This window comes from Anser brachyrhynchus (genome assembly GCF_964034855.1).
Source record: "Anser brachyrhynchus genome assembly, chromosome: 2".
Taxonomy (NCBI): domain Eukaryota; kingdom Metazoa; phylum Chordata; class Aves; order Anseriformes; family Anatidae; genus Anser; species Anser brachyrhynchus.
The window spans coordinates 54,199,267-54,213,361 of NC_137695.1; the positions used below are offsets into that span (position 1 = coordinate 54,199,267).

At 42.3% G+C, this 14,095-nt stretch overlaps 1 long non-coding RNA gene across 1 annotated transcript in view; it reads right to left on the reverse strand.

Moving 5' to 3' along the window:
- Nucleotides 1-4,407: 4,407 nt before the first annotated feature.
- Nucleotides 4,408-14,095, reverse strand: part of LOC308188793 — a 65,669-nt gene continuing 55,981 nt past the window's right edge. Inside the window, exon 3 of the long non-coding RNA XR_013945771.1 lies at nt 4,408-5,291. This is a non-coding gene — a long non-coding RNA (uncharacterized lncRNA). The remainder of the gene's footprint in view (nt 5,292-14,095) is intronic.

The following is a 14,095-nucleotide window of genomic DNA, read 5'->3' on the forward strand; positions in this document are numbered from 1 at the left end:
GAAAAATCCCGATAGCAAGGAGAAAGCTACCTCTTTTTACCACTTTAAGAAAGAACGATTGGCATGTGATTGGCCCCAGATCCCCCCTCCCCAAACAATCTTAATGCTCTTTTACCACCCTAATATGAAACAGAATGGTGTTCCACCAAGTGCTTCATTATGGCCGGCATCAACTTGGTCTTCTTTCCTCTGAGTCAGAGGAGTCATTACTGCCTTTTATGATATATTTAATGCTCTGGGAAATAGGCTTTGGACCAGAGAGAGAAGAGAGGATCTGTCTCAGTGCTGGAAGGTTGAGTCAATATGTCATATGAATATTATTTTTTCATGCTTTTATGACAACCCTGCTCTCTGTCAAAAGGTCAGAGTTTCCCATTATCCTGTTCCTGTGTTATCAAAGCCATGGTAAGAAAATGTCTCACTGAAAAGCTACTGATACCTTTTTTTTTTTTTTTTTCCCCCCTACTAATAAAACAGAGCAGCTACAGGCAACAAAAAGTGAAAAAAACAGTAGAGCCATTTCATTCTTTTAATTTCCATTTTTCTGCTGTAGTAACCTTTACACCAGCATCTTTTCTATTCTCCCAAGGCAATCACTTTTCTTATTAAAAGCAAAATATACAAATGGTGAATGAAACTATTGCAATGTTACTTCCACAAAATATTTTTTTATCTCTTCCTTTGGTCACCAAATTCAGAAATATTAGCAACTGGAAGATGCTGTAGAAAGGGATCTGTACCTACTCAGAAGGAGCAGCAATCTGTCATTCAACAGATATTTTTATTTTCTTTGATCCTACTGGTAAAATCTAAGCAGTTGCATTAACAAAACCAAGTACAAAAGAAGTGCCTGTGTTTCAATACTACATCATAGAGAACCAGCCCTCTCAAAAACACCACCTAGGGTAGTTCCTGCTAGAAAACAAGATAAAAAAGATCACTTTGACACAGAAGCCAAACCCAGCCAAGCCTTTGGAACATTCCCAGAGCTCAGAATTAAATGTGTCTTTGAAACAACCCATTCTAGAAAATGATATACAAATGAGTATAGCGTGCATCCAGCTTTGCTTTGGCAAGTGTCCTGGGCCATGATTTCCTGTGTCGAGGATCCCACCCTCAGACAGGAATAGCCAGATATTCAAATACAGGGTGAGGAGCAGCTGACAGTGTAGCTGTTCTGAACAAGGCATCTGGGTTTGTCATGTCTCTAACCAGATTGTGCTGAGATGTTGTGAAAAAGGAAAAAATAATCATAAGGCAAGCAGTGAAGTCTTGCCTACAGAATACACGAAACAGTCCTTCTTACTCTCAGCTCTGCAACACCCTTGGCTGAGAGCTGTGCTTCTTCGGGAAAGGTGTGGGTCAACTGAGCAGAACGCAAATTAAGTGGTAGTCTAGAAAACATGATGTGTGAAGAAAAGTTGAGCAAGTTGGAGTTATGCAGTGTAAAAATTGGAGGAATAGCATGAAAACAGCCTCTAAACAGGTAAAAGGCTGCTGCAAAGAGTGGGAAAGGCAGGCGTACAAGAAGCAAGATTAAATTACAGCAAGAAAAACTCAGCAAAGAGGTTAAAATATAGCAGTAGAGCCACTGGGCTATTTTGCCCTCGGGCAATTGCAAAGTTGCCAGCACTGGAGAACTTTAAGGACACATCAGACAAACACTGATCAAGAATAAAACAGATTTTTCAGCCCTTCCTTAGGACTGTGATGTACTACATGGCCTAGGATGCAACAAAATTCTCTGGCAAGTATTAGTGATGTAGTCTCTGGCCAGTTACAACCCATACACATAGTGCACCATCCAAATTACTTCTGTTGAGAACATCTGCATGGCTTGCATGAAAGAGGTTTGTGCCAGGTGACCATCCTAGGGGCAAGGAATGCATGAAGCAATGATGCCCTTCACCTCTGGTACCTGCTACTGGCACTTGGAAGTTGTTTCAGGGGCTACTTCCATGCAGAGACAGTTGAGTGGATTCTCCACTGTTTCACCAAGAGTCAGTGTTGTAGAAGATGACTTCCCCATCTCTGTACTATCCTCTGTAAGGATTTGGGGCTCTACTGTGTACTAGATGGATAGCAAGGCAGTTGTACTGGTGTTCAGCAACCTCTCAGTTAAACAGCATGCAAGGGAGTACAATCGGGAATTGTAATGGGTGAAAACAGGGCTTTTCATGATGCATACATCCCAAGGTGTGCCAGGTCATCCAAATCATATGCCATACAGCATCAGGGCTTCTCCTTCCCCTGAGACACCTATACAGCAGGCAATACATGAAGCCAGAAAAATTTCATGCCACTGTCAGCTAATACACAGGAGGATGTAATGCTGCAGAATAGCAGAAGAAAGGTGGTGCATGCTTGACTGACACGGGCAGCCTGACATTTGATAACTGAGTTTTACACAGGATTTTTCTCTTAAAGATAGGAAGTACTTTACAAACATTCATTAAGCTTCATGATACTTCTAACATCACCTCCTTTTTACAATTGCAGAAGATAAAACTCTATGGTTCAGCTTCAGTCCTGGCACTAACAAGGGGTGACATGGTATTGGCTGGACACTGACGGTCACTGGTTGGCATTTTTCACTACTCTGCCTTCAACATGATGTCCTGAGCAGGTCTGGATGGCTCCACTGCGATATGAGTCCTGCTGTTCAAACACTGTCACCATTCCCACCTGGCTGGCTGGCATGCAGATGCTTGAGGTACGGCAAGCAGTGCTTTTGCTACATTATCAGCTGCAAAGCCTTCCCCTGTGCTGCACTTGCTCAGTTATTATGGAAACAGGCAGGATGGAAACCCTGCCAGAAAGGCATAACTTCCAGCGTCCCATCTCCAGACAACCACAATCTGCATTTATGCACTCCCTCTTCCATCTATCCCTCTCGCATGTTCTCACAAGCCTGTGGAGTTGAAATAAAAAATACTCTGTGTCTACCAAATTAACCCAAGTCTCCTTCTTAGGTATAACTAAACACAGATGTATCATAAGCTAGGGCAAGCCTCAGACCTGTATGAGTAACTGTTGTACAACGGCAGCAAAGAGAAGCAAGTCCAGAATTAGCAATTTTTCTGTGGTCCCAATTTGGTTGTTTGCCACTGAGACATTATTTTTGCCTCTTCTCCTTGTTGTTGGCTTTTGTTTGTTTGTCTTCATGAAGACCAGCTGAAATGATTACAGGAATATTTTCCTTTCATTTGTGAGGTGTCATTGGATTCCTGAGGCAGCCAAGGGCTTTGTTTTATTTTTAAGGCTTTCAAGGCTTATGTCTCCACTTGGTGAATGCTGCACCTCAGAAAATCTCTCCTTTAAACTCTCTAATGTGCCAGCTGGAGTAGCTGAGCCTAGTGCGAGCATAGGTCTGACTGTGGCTGCAGTTGTTCCTGCCCCCTGGCTGAGATGGTTGCAACAGTAAACTTCTGCCCTAAAGAAAGCCTGTGCTCCTTTCCTTGCAGAAAGCATCCAGTAGTGACACTTCCAAAGTAGGATATACTTGCCAGGCATTAAGGGCTTTATCAGAGGTCAAGCAGCAGGAGTGGTCTTTGAGAAATGATTCTGCTTCCTTTGAATCGCTGGCAGCTGGAAGACCAATGTTGTGGGGGCCCTGCCAAACACCCTCCCCAGCTGTAAATGTCTGTAAATGCAGGGCTTTTCTTGGCAGGGAGCGACGGAGCAGCATGCAGAAGCCAGCAGTTCAGAAGAAGTTCTCATTTCCCTTTCTTCCTTCTGCCTGAGTGATGTGGCTGACTGCACCCCTACCCCCATCCCCAGTTTTTAAACTGGATGTGCAATGTGTGCTGCACCTAGGATGAAATCCAATGTGGAAAGAAACTGGGCTCGTGGAAGCTGATGAGTCGCAGTTGTATGCCTGCAGAAGTCTGTTTTCCCCATGAGGCAGCGGGATGGGTGTCAGCAATGCAAAGCTGGTGAAAATCAGCAGTGCTTCACATGAGTGATGCTTTGGGATCAGGGAAAAAGCAGCTGTGAATGATTCAAAGCCATGAAAATTTTCAGCAGTTAAAAAAACTGCATTTTCAGAGGGAAACCTCTCCACTATGGAAAGAGCGCCTAAGTTTTTTTAAGGTATTTGTGTGCTAAGTCAGCTCAGCCAGTGGTCTGTAGTTGGTTTCAGCAGGCCCTCTCAAACCTTCTACCCTTCCTTGCTTGTTTGTAAGTAACAGTGGATATGGAGGACTCAACACAGACTCAGGAAGGAGTTTAAGTTCCTTAGTGATTTCCACAAAAACTGGGAAACTCATCACAGAAGAGGTTAGGAGAGAAAACATACATCTTTCTAGTTACCTGTAGACAGGTAACTAGAAATCCCATCCTCATTATACATTGTAACATATTGGCCTCATTTTGCAGGGGAAAACTGCCCATTGCCTGTGGGCAGAATGAGAGGACTTGTCTTGTCTGTGTATACATTACTTACTCGAAAATACAAGTTACACGACAATTCTACACGCCACCAGTTAGAGTTACTTACATGAAACTGCAGTGTGAGCAAGTCCTGAGAGGTAAAAAACACTGAGGAGGAAAATACAGGAAAATACAACTTAACATTATCACAAGTGATTTTTCCCTTCCTTACTGGGAAATGTTGGGGTAATCCCTAAGACTATTGCTCAGAACTGTCATGCATAAATTTAGCAACAAATTCAATCCAATAGCCAACATTTATTTTTAGAAGTGATTGTTTAAATTTAATTGCGGCTCTATTTTCAAACTAGAGTTTTACACTAAACAGGTTCTATTGAGTCAGACTTAGCCTGCAAGTTGAATTTTTTGAGGACGTTTCTGCAGAATCTAAAAACAATCAAAGTATTTCTCCACAGTTTATTTTTTCCAACAGAAGTGTGCATTTATTTTTAAATACAAACAGTTCCATACAGTGTTATCCTCCCAACCTACTGGCAAAAGAGAACTGGGAAAATAACAAAATGTAGAGAACCAGTAGAAAGACTGAAAGTGTTCTTCCCAAGCTATAAGAAATGTAGATAATAAGTAAGGAGTGCACTTGCATGGATCAGATATTAGCTGACTTGGGCATAGGAAGTAGCAGCCCCAAAACAAGCTTCACTGATGCCATCAGCACAATTTTCTCTGTTTCAGGAACCCAAGACTTCACCTCCGGATTCTCATCTCAGCATGGCTGGTCACTGGGTATAATCTTCTGCCTTTGGGCATAGTCTTCCACTTCTTTTGGGCTCTGTCTCCTTTCTTCCATCCTTCCACCCAGGCCAAAGATTGCAAAGTACTATGGGTTTGCTCAGAGCCTGCTACAATGAAAGAAATTTGGGGTGACACTGAGAACAGCTATCATGCTCCTGCCATTATAAAATGCCAGATAAATAATGCAATATTTCATTTTAATCACAGTTCATCTCATATCTAAAGAAATTTTAAATGGGAAGGAACTTTTAAAATGAAGAATGTGCTGTGAGGAAGTCTGATTTAATTTTGTAATATGAATACTAACCAGAACAACTCTAAATCACCAATGTCTATACAGTTATTATGGAAGAAAAAAAGAATAAAAAGAAAAAAAAAAAAAGAAAAGAGGAATCATTTAAGAAAGTAATTTTATAAGGCACAAAAGCAACATGAGAGCAGAATTTGCACAGCAGCTTGTAGCACCCAGTGTAGGATTTCTGCATTTCCAACTTGCAATATTCCACAGTCCTTTAATGTAAGGTATGAATTGTTGTAACCTTACAGTATAAACCTGCCTCTCTGTTTTTATTCTGCATGCTAATGGTGTCATATTAATGTCATTGATATTTCACCTTGACAGTTGTTTCACAATAGCAGTAAACCCGCAAGATAGTGACTCTTCCTACATAGATATTTCCAGGAAATATATTTTACACCCTGGGAAATATGCTTTTACTCCTGAATGATTGTGAATACTTTTTTAAAAAACAAACAAACAAACAAACAAACAAACTATAGAGAAACTGAAGCCTTTGTCACTTTTTTTTTTTAATAGAAGTAAAACTTCAGCAGTTTGAACTTCTGTCTTGAGCTCTATTTCAATAAAGGAATAAATGCTCAGTAACTTTTCATAGACGCAGTGTGTCTAAAACATTAAATACATATGACAGCCTCTTTTTTTTCAAACTACACAAAGCCTTGCTCTCTCTTTAGACATCTCAAAGCAGATGTTTGCTTATGAGCTCCATTTGGTGTTGCCTGTAGGACTGGTTTCCCTCCCGCTTATTTTCCCTGTTTTCCTCCCTCTCTCCCTCCCCTTCCTGACTTCCAGCCTCTGTGCTTATTAGCAAGCAATATGTAATCAGTCCAATGCTGATTTTCTTTCCAGTTTCACTCCCTCTACTCTTTGTCTTTCCATTTCACTTTTTCTCTGTGAAGTGTTTGCAATATTTACTTTGTTGTCAATTGGAGCATCTGCAGAATCCTTGGAATAACAGTGACACGCAGTCTGGCCCAGCAGGGAATATAGAGGGTTACACAGCTGATGGAAGAATCAAAAATTGCTTTGGATACAAGCCAATGACACACTGAAAGGAAACGTAGGTGTCCAGAAATCTAACCCAGAAACAGGTGGGTTACAGGAGATGGGCCTCCTTTCTGGTTTTAAGCCTATTAAGTGTTGGGGTGCCGCTATTGCCTGTGTGGCTGGGAAGCTGCTGGTATTATTTTGTGTGGCACTAAATAAAGTTCAGCATCTCCCTGCTCAGACTTTATGAGGCAAGGCTGCTCCGAGGACAGCAGGCTCAGTGAGGCGTGATGGTAGGACAAGAGGACCCACTGTGGCAAAAGACTCTCAGGCTGGGAAATATTCTGTTAGAGAAAAGGGAGAGGTTGGGAGAGGGCAGAGAGAGGAGAGTGGGGCAGAGAAGCGGAAAGGGACAAAGCTGGCTGGTGGGTATTCACGGCATCCTAAACCCCTCAATGGGGTATTGTCCCCGGGCAGAGGTTATACTGACGGAGGGGGCCAGGGGCTGCTTCTCTTGGAGGTGGCCAGCTGGTAGGTAGCCTGGGGGGCCTACAGTGGCCCCGGAGGCTAGAGAAATGTGTCTTCCCCAAAATCAACGTGGCGCTGGCTGTGTTTATTCAGGAACCAGCGACCAGCTGTCAGGAGCCTGTGAATGAAGAGAGATTTTTTAATGATGGTGCTTTCAACCATAATGATTAGTTTGTGTTGTTTTCCATTTTCAAAGCTGTTTTTTGTAAGGAAAAAGGCTGAAACCTTTCTTTAATGAAACACGAAGCCCAAGACTCTTCTTTGTATGTGGGCCTCTCTCCACCCCAAACTGGAGAAGCCATTATCATAGTCCATAAAGGCTCTGCTAATACTCCACAGAATCTTTCAAGTGCTCATTTATGCCTTTATTATTTTTTTTCAGTCTAGCTTCAGCAAATGATCTGGGGGGAGCATTTCTGGTCTGGACTTTAGGAGAGACTGAAGGAGGAATGGAGATTGCTTCAGATCAAGGGAAATGGTAAAGCTTTTATGTAGCTCTAAGCACATGAATATGCTCACTGAAGTCACTGGCAATACAATATAAATGCCAGGGCCTTCTTCTCTCTCCCCAGCTCAGTCATTCCAAGGTGTGAGTACCACACTTCCCCCCCCCCCCCTTAAAATAGGGTGAGCAGCAATTGCCTCCTTTTCACAGGATTATACATCTTAAAATAAAATTTAACAATATTATAATTATTATTAATAATAATTATTATAATTATTATTATTATAAAAAGCTGGGTAACATTACTATCCATAGCTGAGCAGTAAGTTCAAGGACTTCAGAGAAGGGTCAGAAAGGGAAAAAAGTAAACTGAATATTAAAAACAAACAAAAAACAAACAAACATGAAAAACATATTTGAAATAAATAAAGATAATTTTGAAGCGGGTGTCCTGACTGCAAGCGTCAATTCCAGAATTTATAGTAGGTTTGATAACATGGGACTTCAGCAGAACACCATTGAAACTGAGGAAAGGACACCCATTGACTTCAACCACTATTAGACAACACCAGCAGAGCCTGTTCCACCAAGATAACCAATCATGGGTATATAACAGATAAATGCCTGATATGAGATGCACAAAATCAGAGGCATTTCCAAACCAGGGGCAGGCTGAGGCAAACAGGTCCATGCCCTTATTGGTAGTAGATCCCCAGGTTTAGATCTAAGAGCTTAACAGTTAGTCCTGCAGCACCTCAGCACCTTGCTCCTGATAGGTGTTAAGCACTTCAGCATTACATTCAGTAAAAGGACCTGGGATGACTCAAAATAAGACCTGAAAGAGCTGAGCAAAAAGAAACCTAAAAGAGATACCAAAAAGGGCAGGAAGAACACTGAACAGGACAAGAATGTGACTTCCAGTTGGAGAGACTGGTTAGAAGGGTCAGCTCCTGTTGTGTGAAACAGGAGAGCTCAGGCAGACAGCACAGAGTCACAGTCACTGTGCATCTGATAGCTGGTTTCATCCGATGGCCCCCAGTCAGAAAGAAAAACAAAACAAAAACAACAACAAAAACAAACACATTCATCTGAGTAGTGGACATCCTTTCTCATTTACAAGAACTGTTATCACTTTTCATCATGGCCAGATTATGGTGATCTGCTGGTCTCACTTCTGTAAATGAAGACTAATTAAACACTTGCTGAGGCAGAATGGTTTTGATAGGGATGTTCACATGCTTAAAATTTGCTATCTGTTATTAGGTTGCTGAATCACAGTTGCATACAAAATGAACTGAGACAAAAGTTGCATCTGGCTGTCATCCCACTTCCCTGTCTATGGCCCTAGTACAAATTCTGCACAGCTTAAGACTGCTTGATTTTATGACTACATTAAGATTGACTGAATTTAACAAAGCCTTATATATGCACATAGTATCACGAGTATTTTGTGCTCCAGTCGCACTTTCTTTTCTTTCACATTAAGTCTCTAATCACATTTCCCTTACCGTGCTGGTACATCATAGAAAACTGTCATGTTATACGAGAGAATTGAGGTTACTGGTTTTACACTACAAAAACTTTTCCACAGTTACAGCTGTATTGGCTTAAGTGACTGTTTTTCTTATTTCCTTTTTCGGTTTTGCTGTTTCTGTTGAGAAAAAAAAATGGAATGTAGAAATGTGAAACATGAGATGAACTTTTCTCTGGATGATCAAAGAATAAGAAATGTCACACCAAGAGACAGCAAAAAGAAAATCAGCTGTTGGGCTCAGACAAAAAGAAGGAGCATCTGATCAATTAGATGGGAAGACAGAACCCAAGACTCATGACCACTTATTATTTTTCCATATAAAATGTTTGTATACAGGATAATTCTTTAAATTTATGAACATGGAGCAGAAGTAGCTCTTGGAAAGACATTTTTTCCTGACACCAGTGCCCCTAGATGAGAGACTGCAACACGCTGAAATAAATTAATCTGGGCCACACTGCTGTTGCTCAGCAAGCTATGAGGATGTGACAGGGAAAGTGAGGGAGAGGATGAGGGGGTGCACGGGAGAATGGAGCAACCGGGGCCTGGCTGGGGAGCTCAGCCCTCTTCCCACCTCAGCATCAACAGCTGGAAACTAAATATCCCAAGCACAGACTGACTGCCTGAGCTTATTTTTCTCTTGTGTAGAAAACACATAGGGCGTGGTCTGTCCTACAGAAATTAGAGATTCAGAAGACCAATTAAGTCATTCAATTTGACTCCCTGAGGCCAATTCCAGGACTGCTCTCTCTTCTAGATACTCTGTTGTGGGCTTTTCTTTTATTCAGTGTAATTTTAAAAGTCCCAAGTGACAGTGCTTTCATTATTTCCCTAGGGAGACTACTCCACAGTCAAATATATTTCACTGACAAGAAGTTTTTTTCTTGTAATTCCTCTTAAAATTTTATTCCTAATTGCATTTCATTTACCCAGACTTATATGTATTATGCCATGCTAAATGACTATTAGTTACACTAAAAATTAATCTCTATTTCCCATATGTTAATAGAATGTTACAATATCCTGTCTTTGTCATCATTTAGACAGACTGAGTTTTATGGTGACTTTTTTTAAGCTTATGGCCCTTCCTGAATTACATTGATCCCCTGTGGGCACCTTTCCTGTACACAGTATATCTGCTGCAGTGATGCAATATTCCAGATGATAGTTCTTACACAACCTTGATGCATACAGTATTTCCCCTGCCTCTGCAACACATTGGCTGTTGGGGGTGTTTTTTGTTTGTCACGTCAGCTTGAATGTGAAATGGACTAGTAATTTCAGTGCTCATGCTCACCAGCGAGTCTCTGCCATTAGCACCATGCCCCAGCCCTTCTACTGCTGTTTGGAATTATATTTCCTACTGTTCATTAGATGACATATTTCATAATTCAGTCTAATTTTCTTTTCTATTTTCAGGTTTCTAAAGGATCATAATGCATACTATTTTTTCTGTCTTTAATTCTCCTTCAGATTTGTAACTTGCAATCGTACCAAATATTTTTCATGGATAGGGGCTTTCTCTACATCCAGAAGTGTTGTGCAGGATATTAACAATTCACTGCTTAATTATTTGTCATTATTCTTTACCTATTGTCTTTTATAATTTCTGATATACATTGCATTTTTCTGCTTAAGAATATCTCAATTATGTTTTAAAAAAATATTTCAGGAAACGCATTATAGAGCACTAAAACAAATTCATATCTATCCAAAGAAAGCAATAAAGTTTCTCTAGTAAAACTGATTTTTCTGTTTTCCTTCCCTTCCCTTCCTTTTTTTTTTTCTTTTTTTTTTTTAACAGCTGCAAAGTATTTGGAAAGATCTTTGATTTTTTAAAAGGTAAATGTTATGTTTAGCTTTCCACTAAAGATTTTTGTACCTTCTCCCATCCCATACTTTTTCAAAAGTAGTTGTCCTTTATGTAGTAGCATTATTAGGTAATTATCTTAATTTGCTAAGGTATATTGTCATCAGAACTTGAAGACTTGTTGAGAATTGTGTTTTTATAGACTTTTCCTATCTTACTTCATATAAAATGTTTTTGGTTTTTTTTGTTTGTTGTGGTTTAACCCGGCTGGCAGCTAAACACCACACAGCCGTTCGCTCACCCTCCCCCCTCCCTCTCTGGGATGGGGGGAGAGAAACGGGAAAGTGAAGCCTGTGAGTTGAGATAAAGACAGTTTATTAAGACAGGAAAATAATAATAACAATAATAATAATAATAGTGATAATGGTAATAGTATTAACAATAATAATGTGTAAGAAAACAAGTGATGCACAATGCAATTGCTCACCACCCGCTGACCGATGCCCAGCCTATTCCCGAGCAGCCGGCCCCCCCACCCCGGCCAGCCACCCCTATATATTGTTTAGCATGACGTCAGATGGTATGGAATACCCCTTTGGCCAGTTTGGGTCAGCTGTCCTGGGTCTGTCCCCTCCCAGCTCCTGCTGCACCCCCAGCCTGCTCGCTGGCAGGACAGAGCGAGAAGCCGAAAAGTCCTTGGCCTGGTGTAAACACTGCTCTGCAACAATTAAAACATCAGCATGTTATCAGCGCTCTTCTCATCCTAATCCAAAACATAGCACCCTACCAGCTACTATGAGCTACTTAACTCTGTCCTAACTGGAACCAGGACAGATATCCACCCCTTATTCCATACCATTTATGTCATGCTCAGGTTACACTCTGTCCAATACATTCTAATTAATCACCATTTTCATCTATGATATATAGCAATCATGGTAGTGATGACATACATTATTATATAATAATTAACATACTACAATTCAACTCATGGGCTATTCTCACCCAGTATCAAATCCCCTTGAGGTACACACCGGACCTCCCCATTCTTTTGCATTACCCACCAAGTGCATCCAGGTCCCTGAGCAAAAGCAATTCCACGAATGGGTTTGCCTTTTCCTGAGGCAGGAGTAGCCCAGACTGTTTTACCCAGCATGTTTCTTACGTGCACTACAGGAACTTTATCCCCTTCTACAGTGCGTAACAGGTTTGATTGGGCAGGTCCAGCTCGGTTGGCATATCCCCTGGTATTGACTAACCAGGTGGCCTTTGCCAAATGTGTATCCCAATTTTTGAATGTCCCAGCACCCATTGCTTTCAGTGTAGTCTTCAACAGTCCATTGTATCGTTCAACTTTTCCAGAGGCTGGTGCATGATAGGGGATGTGATACACCCACTCAATACCATGTTCTTTGGCCCAAGTGTCTATAAGGTTGTTTCGGAAATGAGTCCCGTTGTCTGACTCAATTCTCTCTGGGGTGCCATGTCGCCATAAGACTTGCTTTTCAAGGCCCAGGATAGTGTTCCGGGCGGTGGCATGGGGCACAGGATATGTTTCCAGCCATCCGGTGGTTGCTTCCACCATTGTAAGTACGTGGCGCTTGCCGTTGCGGGTTTGAGGGAGTGTGATGTAATCAATCTGCCAGGCCTCTCCATATTTATATTTCAGCCATCGTCCTCCATACCAAAGAGGTTTTGACCGTTTGGCTTGCTTGATTGCAGCACATGTTTCACAGTCATGAATAACCTGTGCTATAGTGTCCATGGTCAGGTCCACCCCTCGATCACGAGCCCATCTGTAGGTTGCATCTCTACCTTGATGGCCTGAGGTGTCATGGGCCCATCGGGCTATAAATAATTCACCTTTATGTTGCCAGTCCAGGTCCACCTGAGCCACTTCAATCTTAGCAGCCTGATCCACCTGCTGGTTGTTTTGGTGTTCTTCAGTAGCCCGATTCTTGGGCACATGAGCATCTACATGGCGTACCTTTACAACCAGGTTCTCTACCCGGGCAGCAATATCTTGCCACAATGCCGCAGCCCAGATGGGCTTGCCCCTGCGCTGCCAGTTGTTCTGCTTCCATTGCTGTAACCACCCCCACAGGGCATTTGCTACCATCCATGAATCAGTATAGAGATAGAGAACTGGCCACTTTTCTCGTTCAGCAATATCTAAAGCCAGCTGAATGGCTTTTACTTCTGCAAACTGACTCGATTCACCTTCTCCCTCAGCAGCTTCTGCAACTCGTCGTGTAGGACTCCATACAGCAGCTTTCCATCTCCGATGCTTTCCCACAATACGACAGGACCCGTCAGTGAACAAGGCATATTTCTTCTCATTTTCCGGTAGCTTGTTGTACAGGGGGGCTTCTTCAGCACGAACCACCTCCTCCTCTGGTGATATCCCAAAGTATTTGCCTTCTGGCCAGTCCATAATCACCTCCAAGATTCCTGGGCGACTGGGGTTTCCTATTCGAGCCCGCTGAGTAATCAGTGCAACCCACTTGCTCCATGTAGTATCAGTTGCATGATGCGTAGAGGGGACCCTTCCTTTGAACATCCAGCCTAGTACCGGCAGTCGGGGTGCCAGGAGGAGCTGCGCTTCAGTACCGACCACTTCCGAAGCAGATCGAACTCCTTCATATGCTGCCAATATCTCCTTTTCAGTTGGAGTATAGCGGGCTTCAGATCCTCTGTATCCCCGACTCCAAAACCCCAGGGGTCGACCTCGAGTTTCCCCAGGTTCCTTCTGCCAGAGGCTCCAGGTGGGACCATTCTCTCCGGCTGCGGTGTAGAGCACATTCTTTACATCTGGTCCTGTTCGGACTGGCCCGAGGGCTACTGCATGAACTATTTCCTGCTTAATTTGTTCAAAGGCTTGTCGTTGCTCAGGGCCCCATTCAAAAGCATTCTTCTTACGGGTTACTTGGTAGAGCGGGTTTACAATCAGACTGTAATTTGGAATATGCATTCTCCAAAACCCCACGACACCTAGGAAAGTTTGTGTTTCTTTTTTGCTAGTTGGTGGAGACATAGCTGTTATTTTGTTGATCACATCCATTGGGATTTGACGGCGTCCATCTTGCCATTTTATTCCTAAAAACTGGATCTCTCGTGCAGGTCCTTTAACTTTATTCTGTTTTATGGCAAAACCGGCCTTCAGAAGGATTTGGACTATTTTCTTCCCTTTCTCGAAAACTTCTTCTGCAGTGTCACCCCACACAATGATGTCATCGATGTACTGCAGGTGTTCAGGAGCTTCCCCCTGCTCCAGCGCAGACTGGATCAGTCCATGGCAAATGGTAG